General features: G+C 40.1%; 1 long non-coding RNA gene across 2 annotated transcripts; it reads right to left on the bottom strand.

The window, feature by feature from the left end:
• Nucleotides 1-283: 283 nt before the first annotated feature.
• LOC147424714 (uncharacterized) lies at nt 284-4,962 on the bottom strand. 2 transcript variants are annotated; one of them, XR_015186488.1, is made up of 2 exons: nt 2,811-4,962; nt 284-845 (listed from the first exon to the last, which is right to left on the bottom strand). It is a non-coding gene; the product is annotated as an uncharacterized LOC147424714 (long non-coding RNA). The 2 variants fall into 2 exon arrangements; XR_015186489.1 differs by having other exon boundaries at nt 3,235-4,962.
• Nucleotides 4,963-10,726: the final 5,764 nt, after the last annotated feature.

Below are 10,726 nucleotides of genomic sequence, written 5' to 3'. Positions count from 1 at the left end.
TCAAAAGAACACATCAACTGTAGCCACTATATACACCTCAAAAGAAAACAGTTTGTTGAAAGACATTGAGCGATTGGCAGCCTGAGAAGATATTATGTAATATTTTCATCCTTTTTATAATTAAATGGTTGAATTGAGTCTAAGTGAGAAAAAAGAGTATGTCGTGTACTGTTAAGTAGCAAATAGAGTGATGTACTTCTTGGAGAGAGATGTAACATATGAGAGAGAGAGAGAGAGAGAGAGAGAGAGAGAGAGAGAGGTGAGAGCAGCATACACGAGATATAGGTGGTTCGCCCAAGTGTGGGATGCGTCCACGGAAAAGCAACCATTCACTGGGTTTACACTACAAACTTGAAGTAATTTACAAAGAGCTTGGAAACCCTCAACAGTCATCTCGCTTGATTCTGTCTCAACTTGCACTTCTTGTTTCTTCATCATGTGTAGAAGAGGCCTCCTTTTTTAGATGTCAAGGAGCCTCTACGGGCTGCCTTCTCTCATGAGCGGTAGCCACCCATGTGTAGACGCGTCCATCTACCACCGGCCACCAAGCATTGACTACCAGCCATCGACCATTAATCGTCGCCCACCATCCACACTGGCCATGTATCCATCGACCACTTTTCGGCCACCATGTGACCAAGATATTTTAGCGAAAAGGGGATTGATTTTTGGCTTTTTGGCTTTTGGCAAATGTATACAAGGTTAAATCAAGCTCCATACTCAGCATGAAGTAATTTCAAACCAATCCATATAAAAGTGAAAAAGTGGTTATATGAGGTGACATTATCATTGTGACTTCCTCTAAATCATCCCGCTTCTTCTACACAATGGATGTCAATCATAATCTGACCAAGGACCCATTACAACATAAATTTGTGAGCATAAATGCACTTACAGAGTAGGAACAAAAAAGTCTTTTGTTCAAAAGTATCTAGTAGGCATGTTACTGAACCAATAAGCCATGTGTTGTATAGTGTGTGTTTTTTGACATAATAAAAGTATAAATATGCATAGACAAATAAACAACTATTAGAAGATCCTATCTAGCTTCATTATCAAAACAATGATGTAACATGTAAAATTGTTGTGATACATGGAATATGTATAATATAAAATTGGATGAAAAGGTCCATCATTGAACTAACAAACTATAACTTGCGCTCTTGCTTGTAGCAAGTTGAGATGAAGGTCCCTTATATCAATGTTATGAGTGATGAAAAGGGCCACAAGAAAATAACAAAACTGACTAGAAAAATCATGACTCAAGGGAGATAAGCAAGAAATAAGTAGAAGGGATTCAATAGGATAGACCCCCAGCTCGGTATGAGCCCAATTACTCTCAAGGTATCGTCCAGAATGCCTCACAACACACACAACTCCATGTCAAGTTGTCACAAGATACAAGGGGAATGTTGAGGCTCAAATGCTGTAGGAAGAGTGTTGTGACAATGAATCTAGACCCACGGCTCTTTCCACTAGATTGCACATGATTGTCTATATATACAACATATACATCCCATCCATAATGTACTACTCTTGAAGGGACATCTACATATATTTAGATTGTGGTGGGAAGTGATAGGCTGGCCACAACTTCCACTCAACTATTGGATGTGCGGTGCTTGGGACCATCATATCTTAATGAGGGAAGATTATATTTTGGATCAGAAAGTAGAGGATGAAGACCATAGTGGACTTTGGAAAGAAGTCCAAATTGCATAACATATTAGGGAGACCATTTATGCAACGATAAGAAATGATTCAAGATTGAGGATATAATTGTATATTACAAGGAATAATTTTGAAGACCATTCTTTGAAGGATGAGTCAAAAACCCCAATAGAAGAATTCGGCTCAATGTGTAAATACAAAAGTACCATCGTGGTTAGATGCCAAAACACATATTTGGATGTGTAGAGTTTCAGATGATGATATTTCAAGGTTGAAGTTATCATATTAAATTTTACTATAAAAGAAACCAACTACTCCCTATTGTTCACCACAAATAGCTAGCCAATCAATCCAAGGAAAAACCAATTTATGAGGTAGCAAGGTTTAAGACAACCCCATATGCCCTTATGCAAATGATTTCATGTCTAGGCCAATAGCCCTTCAACATAGCAAAAGATCCTTTTACAAAAAAAACAAACAATTCATTAGTATGCCAGAGCAAGTGAAGGTATCAAGACAGCCCCAGTATAGCATATCAAAGCAAGGTGCATGCATAACTCATGCCAGAGCTATGAGCTAGGAGAAAAGTCCATCATCATTAGACCAAATTTTCCAAATATAATCCAAAGTGCAAGAAAAGGTAGTAGAATCTAAACCCCTCAAGCAGCAAGAACAACCAAGCTCAAATTTAATTAGCCTTCAGAGAAACCTAGAGTCATAAACAACATCAACCATTTATTTTAAACCTTGTTAGAAGGTCAAATCCAAGCTTGTCAAGGTCGAAGTCAAACCCAAATTAGTAGCACATCAAATTGATTGTATGATTTAAGTTAATGCCCATATTAGCCATGCATTCCATTATGTAATAGAGCCAAAGTAAATCATAGCTGACCAGTATTTCCAACCATTTTTTAATTTAAATAAATCTAGAGTTAAGTGACTCAAGAAAAAACTTGGAAGGAGGATGCTTCCACAATTTCCATAATCGTAAGATGAGTAAAGCCCATAGTTTTCACCGCACAACAAATCAACAAGCCAAAGCTCTTCAAAAACTCACCCTTTCACAATAACACTTACATACACCCTCTTTCATATGACAACCTAAAAACAAAAATCACAAGGCTAAGTGTAACCCTCACCCTTTATATAGTGGAATGACAAGGGACTCAATTGGCATCCATCTCCAAATTCATCAACTTTATATAGTGGAATGGCAAGGGACTCAGCTGGCATCCATCTCCAAATTTATCAAGATACTTTTAGGTCCAACTCCCATTCCCAGCAAGCATTAAACATGGCAACAAGACTATACAAGCTTAAGTAGGACATAACTGTAGTTAACCCCTCAATAAATCAATATATACATCATGGGATTTAGGCACAAAAAGTCTACTTGCAAGGTGGCAAGAGGGGAGATGAACCGCCTCCTCATGTAATGGGAGAAGAGCAGATGCAAGCAACAAAGATGCCTACCATATGCATCACAAAAACCAAGGATGCATATATAATACTCCTCAAAGGAAAGAACCAAATTCAATGAAGACATGGAGCTTTATAACTTACATGAAACATCACCCGTCAGCAACATCTCGGGCCAAAAGTAAAGACTTGCATTTGTAGAAGGCCAAGAGGGGGAGAAAAAGTAATCTCCAATGGTTGTCACATCGATCGATAGAGGCGAGGGTGGAGGGCAGCTAATCGACGAGCTGCAATGATGAGGAAACAACCCTCACTCCAAGGAGTAGCAAACGTGGGTAAAGTAAGGTGAGGTTTCCACTGGGCACAAAAATCATTAGGGAATATAGATTTTGAAAGGGTTAGGTATGATTCACACAAGATGGGAGTCATTTAATGGATAGGGGAGAAGAGTTCAATGGTACCCAAAGGGGAGGAGCCAATGATATTGTGTGCAAGTATGACAACTCCAAAAATATATGTATGTGTTCACTAGAGGGAGAACCTTATTGTACAAAAGGTGTTAGGTAGATTAAATTTTTTAAAAGTAGCAGAGCTTGAAGATGAGGGCACTTCAAGTAGCACTAGTATGTGTGTGTATGTGTGTGTTCGAACAACACTTAAATTCAAAGAAAAAAGAAGTCAGAATCCTTACATACAGCCATCATGCAATTAAAAAAATAATCAGTATTTTTGTTTAGTCATGGAATGCACGTATAGAGCGGATCCGATAGTTGTCATCCATGTCCCCTTTATCCATGCATTCAAAACTATGCATTGTTTGCTTATGACAGCAAGGATAATTTTCTCTAGATCGATTAAAACTTGATAGAGAGGATTCTTAGAGCACTGGAAAAAAGTATAATAAAGTAAATGTTTTTTCATAGTTTAGCAAAGTATAGGGTAAGATATGTTCTGATCCCTCTATCAATAGAAAAACCCAAGTGCATCATAGTGTCTAGCAAAGTTATAAAAATCTGGCTATAATCACACAAAATTTAGAATTTAACAACTACTCTTGAAGAGTTACATTAATGTAATTCTCAGGGGTTAATTCTATTTATGCAACATTATTTATGGAAGAAAGGATGCTTTTTTACTCTTTATGTAGAGTATTATTAACAAAAATATCATGTTAGCATAAAGTCTTTCCTTTGTCAAAGTAGCTGCTTGCTTACTTATGACCATAATTAAGCAAAAAAACCATTAAAAACTACTTTGTATTTTATGTCAAAAAACACTAAACACTTTTCAAATTAGTGTAATTAAAGTTGATTAACTTACTTTTTTAGTCTTGAGAAGAACAAAAATTAATGCAAAAAATATACATCTGTCCACCTGATTAGAGGAGGAAGAAATCACGGCCTGGGCATCCATCCTTTTTCCCGTCATGAGAGCCGACGTAAAATGTATTTTGCTTGCTCCAAAACTGTGTGTCCACCAACAATTTTGCTATGTATGAACAACACCATGTATATACTATTAGGTGAGCAAACTGTTTGATCAGTGAGTTGAGTAAGAAAAAGGCTAGCTTTAAAACAAAAAACAAGCACTGCTCTGAGTACCGAAAGTTATAAAGGCATATTGCTTGTGTGAATGGGTTTAAGACTGATGCTACTCGTGCGAGCAAGTATGCAAGTCGACCTCTGTGTAGTAAGGTTCAACTAGAAGCAAACATGAGCCATAGTGTGTATAGGGAATGCGCCATCGAAAGACCAACAAATAGCCGAAATGGGGCTTGTGTGTGTGTGTGTGTGTGTGTGTGTGTGAGAGAGAGAGAGAGAGAGAGAGAGAGAGAGAGAGAGAGCGAGTGTGAGAAGGAGAACAACAAAGTTCGTTTCCATTCGCAGTCAAGCTGTTTCTCTCTACTGGTTGCTTATGTACATAATTATACCAGCTTTTGCCAGGCTATATACACCGATGCATTTTAATATTTAGTTCTTTACTCGGACTTTAATAGCGCACGTTACAAGCGATAGCATGAAATTCCTTTTATAAAACAAGTATTGGTTCCCACTCTCCGCATGTGTCTCAGCTTAATATCATGCCGTTTTTTATCTCCATAAAGGGCCGGTGAAGGTTAGGGGAAAGGGAGAAATTCCGCCCCAAAAAATTCCTTTTGCTAAATTCAAGGAAAGGAACTTTGTATGTTTGTAAGAATGATTATAGGTTGCTAACCACAGAGACCTTGCTAATTTATCCAATGAGGGGAGTTGAACTCTAGACTTGTAGTTTATAGGGAGGCCTTATATCCTATGAGAAAACCTTTCCTTTTTAATAAAAGCAAGTGTGTCTTTTGTTTTTAAGGTCGGGTTTTTTATGTTACCTAGTGAAACATATGAGTCTTGATTTGAGTAAATCTCCCTAAGAGAGGTAGTATCATTCCTATTTCTTTATAAGTTCCATAATAAAGTTAGTTTGTTTGACTATAATGTGTGCGTGTATGTCCATGTTCAAAAAATATAGCAGTACTAGTTATTTGTCATTGACTAATGTGTGTGTGTGTGTGTGTGTGTGTGTGAGAGAGAGAGAGAGAGAGAGAGAGAGAGAGAGAGATGAAATGAGATGTTATATGAACGTCTTCAAGATGCCAAAGCAACCTTCTAGACCAAAAGGTTACAATTGGTAAATCTAATACAATGTCTAAGTACAGAAAGTACAAAGAACTGAAAAACCTGAAGCTGAAACGAAACAGATGAGATCCCTCATCTGTTACCATATGCATGTGGTAGTGATGTGTGTGAACACACTAGGACCGCCGGGGCATTTTTTCCCTCTTTAGGAGGTTTTTTCCCCTGTGCATTGTATGCCCATCACTCTAGGGCTATCTATCTTTCCATTGCACACTAAGTAACACACTCTCTATTGTGTGCCTTGAGCTTCCTTCGTCTTCTCCAAGCTGTGTGCGTTTCTCTGCAACCCTAATTCCAACAATTGGTATCAGAGCAGGTCACGTCCTCCCGGGCTTAGTCGCCAGCTGCTCCGCACATGCCTGCTCACTTTCTCCGATTTCAGTGAGCTTTGGCAAGCGTTTGCAGGTCGACAAATATTTTGGGATAGTCGTAGAGCTAGGTCTGATCAGAATTTTGATTTGGGCTCATTTCGGCCTCCGTTTCCACTACAGGCAGTACTGCACATGCTATTTCATCATTTTGTGCAGAATTCTTGTCAGTGCAGTTTTCTGCATAACAAGTGCCTTATAGTCTTCTACGGTTTGTGCTATATAGCACAGGTTATTCCCGCTCCGTTTCTCCTATTTTCGGGCAGTTTTCACATCAGGTGCAGCATTTACCATGGCTGACAACAACAACACAGATGTGTTTAAGATGTTTGCTGCTGAGGACAGGTTGGATGGGGACAACTACCCTATGTGGGCTTATATGATGCAACATGTTCTTGTGTCAAATGGTGTTTGGAACATTGTGCAGGGCATTGATGTACGTCCTGGTTCTGAGGATGTAGGCGATTTTGAGGATGTTGCAGGTCTTGCTGCAAGGATTGCAGCTGTTAGAGTTGTTTTGCCTACGGCGGAACAAGCTCGTTGGGATGTTAAGGATGCACAGGCTCATGCATTGATTGCGTTGTCTGTGAAGCGCACCATTGTTCCTCACATCCGTTCAACAAAATCTGCAAAACAGGCTTCGGATATTCTAGCAGGTCTTTATGCAAGCCACAATGAGGCTAAAATTGCTTTACTGCGTAAAGAGCTGGAGTCAAAGATTATGCATGAGGAAGATGATATGGACACTTTCCTTGCTAGTGTCAAGGATATCAATGAGCAACTTATTTTTGCAGGTGAAGTTATTTCAGACAATTCCCTTGTGCAGACTATTCTTGATGCCTTACCAGATTCTTACCAGACTTTTGCTAGTACTTGGAGACTTATGACCCAAGGAAATCCAGAAGTTGTCAAGTTTGATGCATTATGCACATTGCTGTTGCAAGAGTCACTTTCCAGAAAAAACAGGACTAGACAACGTGCAGTTGAACAGGCTTTTATTGCTTCTCAAAGAAAGGGTGGTAACAGTAATGCAGCCACTTCTTATGGTTCTGCTGCGAGTGGCAAAAATTCTGTTCCTAATGCTTCTGCTAGCAGTAATTCTTCTGGAAATTCTAGTGATAAGGGCAAAAAGAAGATGTGTTGCCATTATTGTAAAGCTAATGATCACTTGATCAAGTCGTGTCCTAAGTTGAAGGCCAAAGAGGCTAAGAAGAAAGAGGGTGGTTCCACTGCAAATGCTGGTTCCACTACAAATGCATCCATTGTTGAGTCTTTTGTGAAAGGAGACTGTGATGCTGATGTTGATGCAGAATGGGCTTTTAGCACAGAGTGCACTTACAATCCTGTTGTCCATGATGCATGCTTGTCAGTTGCTGCAGATTCACATGTGTGGTATTTCGACAGTGGTGCTACAAAGCACATTACCTCACATCGTGAATTGTTTACCTCTCTCGAGTCTGTCCCTCATGGGAATTCAGTCACTTGTGCCAACAACGCCTCTTATCCAATTCAGGGAGTTGGAAAGATTGTGCTCACTGCTGCTAATGGCAGTTCCTTCACACTTGTTGATGCACTTTATGTACCTGGGATCAAGAAGAATCTTTTGTCTGTATCTGCACTTGCTAGACTTGGACTTGTAGTCAAATTTATGGATGATAGGTGTACAGTTCATGATCTCAATTTTGGTGATGAAATTGTTGCATCTGGGCTTTTGTGCCGTGGACTGTATAAGCTCACTTTGTATGACAAGTGTGGACAAAATTTTACAAATGTTGTTGCAGATTCAAGGGCTATTTCAGATGCAAAACTTTGGCATGCACGTTTTGGTCATCTGAATTTTGCCAGTTTGCTGCGTTTGCAAAAATCTGATATGGTTGCTTCTTTGCTGCCTCTTGAAGCACCTGTCAAACATGTTTGTGAAGGCTGTATTTTGGGTAAGATGCAGCATTCTAAGTTTCCAAAGGATGGTTCAGTTCGGGCCACATGCAGGTTGCAGCTTGTGCATAGTGATGTTTGTGGGCCCATGCAAACTCCATCCTTGGGCAATTACCTGTACTTCGTGACTTTCATTGATGATTACTCTAGGTATGCATGGGTATTTCCGCTTAAAGCGAAGTCCGAAGTTTTTATGTGCTTCAAACAATTTCTGGCTATGGCTGAAAATGTCTCGAAATGTACTACGGGCACCCTCCGTTCCGATTGAGGGGGGGAGTATATGTCTCATGAATTTAATGCATTTCTGGCTAGTCGTGGGATAAAACACCAATGTACAGTGCCTTATACACCTCAGCAAAATGGTGTTGCTGAGAGAAAAAAAAGATCACTGACGGAAATGGCACGATGTATGGTCAAAAGTCAAGCTTTGCCACATTCTTTTTGGCTTGAGGCCATCATGTGTTCCATTTATGTACTTAACAGGTGTCCTACGAAAGCTTTGCAGTCTATTACTCCATATGAAGCATGGCATGATAGAAAGCCTTCTATTGAGCACATGCGTGTTTTTGGCTGTTTGGCATATGCTTTGGTGCCACAAGTGCAGCGCAGAAAATTGGATGATAAGACTGTCAAATGTATTTTTGTTGGTTATAGTGCTCAAAGCAAAGGTTACAGGTTGTATCATCCGCAAACAAAACGTATTCTGGTTTCTCGGGATGTAGTGTTTGTGGAAGATTCTGTTCAGCCCTTGCTGTCATGTACTAGAGATAGTAATGTAAGCTCACAGGACATTTATGACACTTTGTTGCCTCTTTTCAGTGGTGGAAATACGAATGTAAGTTCCAATGAGGCAAATGTACAGCCTATGGGGGTTTCTGAAAATGTTTTAGATCAGCCTATTACTGATGCAGATATACATGATGTACTTGATGAGCAAAGGGTTGAAAATGAGCAAGCTAGAGGTATGCCAAAATGGCTGGTGCACACTTTGCGTGACAGTAAATTGGATGCACCTTTGTCTAGTCATACTCGTTCAGGCTCTCGCCATGCATCTTATGCATCAGATTGTTATGCTTTGGCTGTGTCTAGTTTACATGATGTTGAGGAGCCTCTCTCTTTTGATGAAGCACAGAATTCAGAAAATTGGATGGCTGCCATGCAATCAGAATATGATGCACTTATAGAAAATGACACATGGACTTTATGTGATTTGCCTCCTGGCAAAAAGGCCATTGAGACGAAGTGGGTTTACAAGTTGAAACGCAAGCCGGATGGTGAGATCGATCGCCATAAGGCTCGACTTGTTGCAAAGGGTTATGCACAACAAAAAGGCATAGATTATGAAGAGACTTTTGCTCCCACTTGTCGTATGACTACTATGCGTTTTCTATGTGCATTGGCACCTCATTTTGGTTGGGATGTACATCAATCAGACATTGTTACTGCTTTCTTGAATGGTGACATATTTGAGGAAGTTTATGTAACGCAGCCTTGCGGTTTTGTCATAAAAGGACAAGAGGACAAAGTGTGCAGATGTAAGAAGGCTTTGTATGGGTTGAAGCAATCTCCTCATGCTTGGTATGAGAAATCTGACACTCATTTGGTTAAACGAGGCTTTCGTAACAGTCCAACAAAAAGCACATTGTATGTAAAGTGTGAGGGTGATGTACTTCTCATTGTGGTTCTTTATGTTGATGATTTGCTGATCACTGAACCAAATGAGAGACATATTGCTGAATTTAAGGCTGATTTGAATGCTACTTTCAAGATAAAAGATTTGGGGCTATTGCATCTTACTTGGGTATACAGTTTAAGCAGTGTGATGGTGGTATTGCCTTGTGTCAGAAAAGTTACATAGAGACATTGCTATGTAAGTTTGGACTTGAGGATTGCAAACCTATTGCCACTCCCATGGAAACAGGTTTGAAGTTGAGTCTACATGATGCTGGCAATCCTGCTGATGTCACTCTTTACCAAATTGTTGTTGGCTGCCTCATTTATGTATGTAACATGAGGCCAGATATTTAGTTTGCAATCTCACAGGTCAGCAGATTTATGCATAGCGCAAGGTCTAAGCATTGGCAGGCTGTCAAGAGGATTTTCCGCTACCTTAGTGGCACTTTACATCTCGTCTTGTTTTATCCCAAGGGGGGATCATTGCCGCTAGACTTACATGCTTTTTCGGACTCAAATTAGGCTGGTTGTTTTGACACGAGAGTGTCCACAAGTGGTTTTTGTTTCATGCTTGGCAATTCATGTATATCATGGTTGAGCAAGAAGCAACCTACTGTGGCCACTTCGAGTTGAGGCTGAGTACAGGACAGTCTTCACAGCTACGGTTAAGTGTGTATGGCTCAGACACCTTATGGCTGATTTGGGTGTTGGACAGGACACTGCCAACACTATCTACACTGACAGTCAGAGCGCATTGGCAGTTGCGAGGAACCCAGTTTTTCATGCTCGCACAAAGCACGTTGAGGTGCATTACCACTATGTCAGGGAGAGGCTCTCAGTAGGAGAGATCAGCTTGGCTTATGTGCCAACACAAGACAACCTTGCAGATCTTTTCACAAAGGCATTGTCTCGTGAGAAGCTTGAAGCTTTCCACAAAGCTTTGGGCTTACTCCCCTTTGTGGACTAATCCTGTCCTCAGGGCATGGCACT

Source organism: Adiantum capillus-veneris, chromosome 25, assembly GCF_014529385.1.
Source record: "Adiantum capillus-veneris isolate H3 chromosome 25, ASM1452938v2, whole genome shotgun sequence".
NCBI classification, from domain to species: domain Eukaryota; kingdom Viridiplantae; phylum Streptophyta; class Polypodiopsida; order Polypodiales; family Pteridaceae; genus Adiantum; species Adiantum capillus-veneris.
The sequence above is the reverse complement of the archived record's forward strand: the minus strand, read 5'-3'. Positions and strand labels throughout refer to the sequence as shown.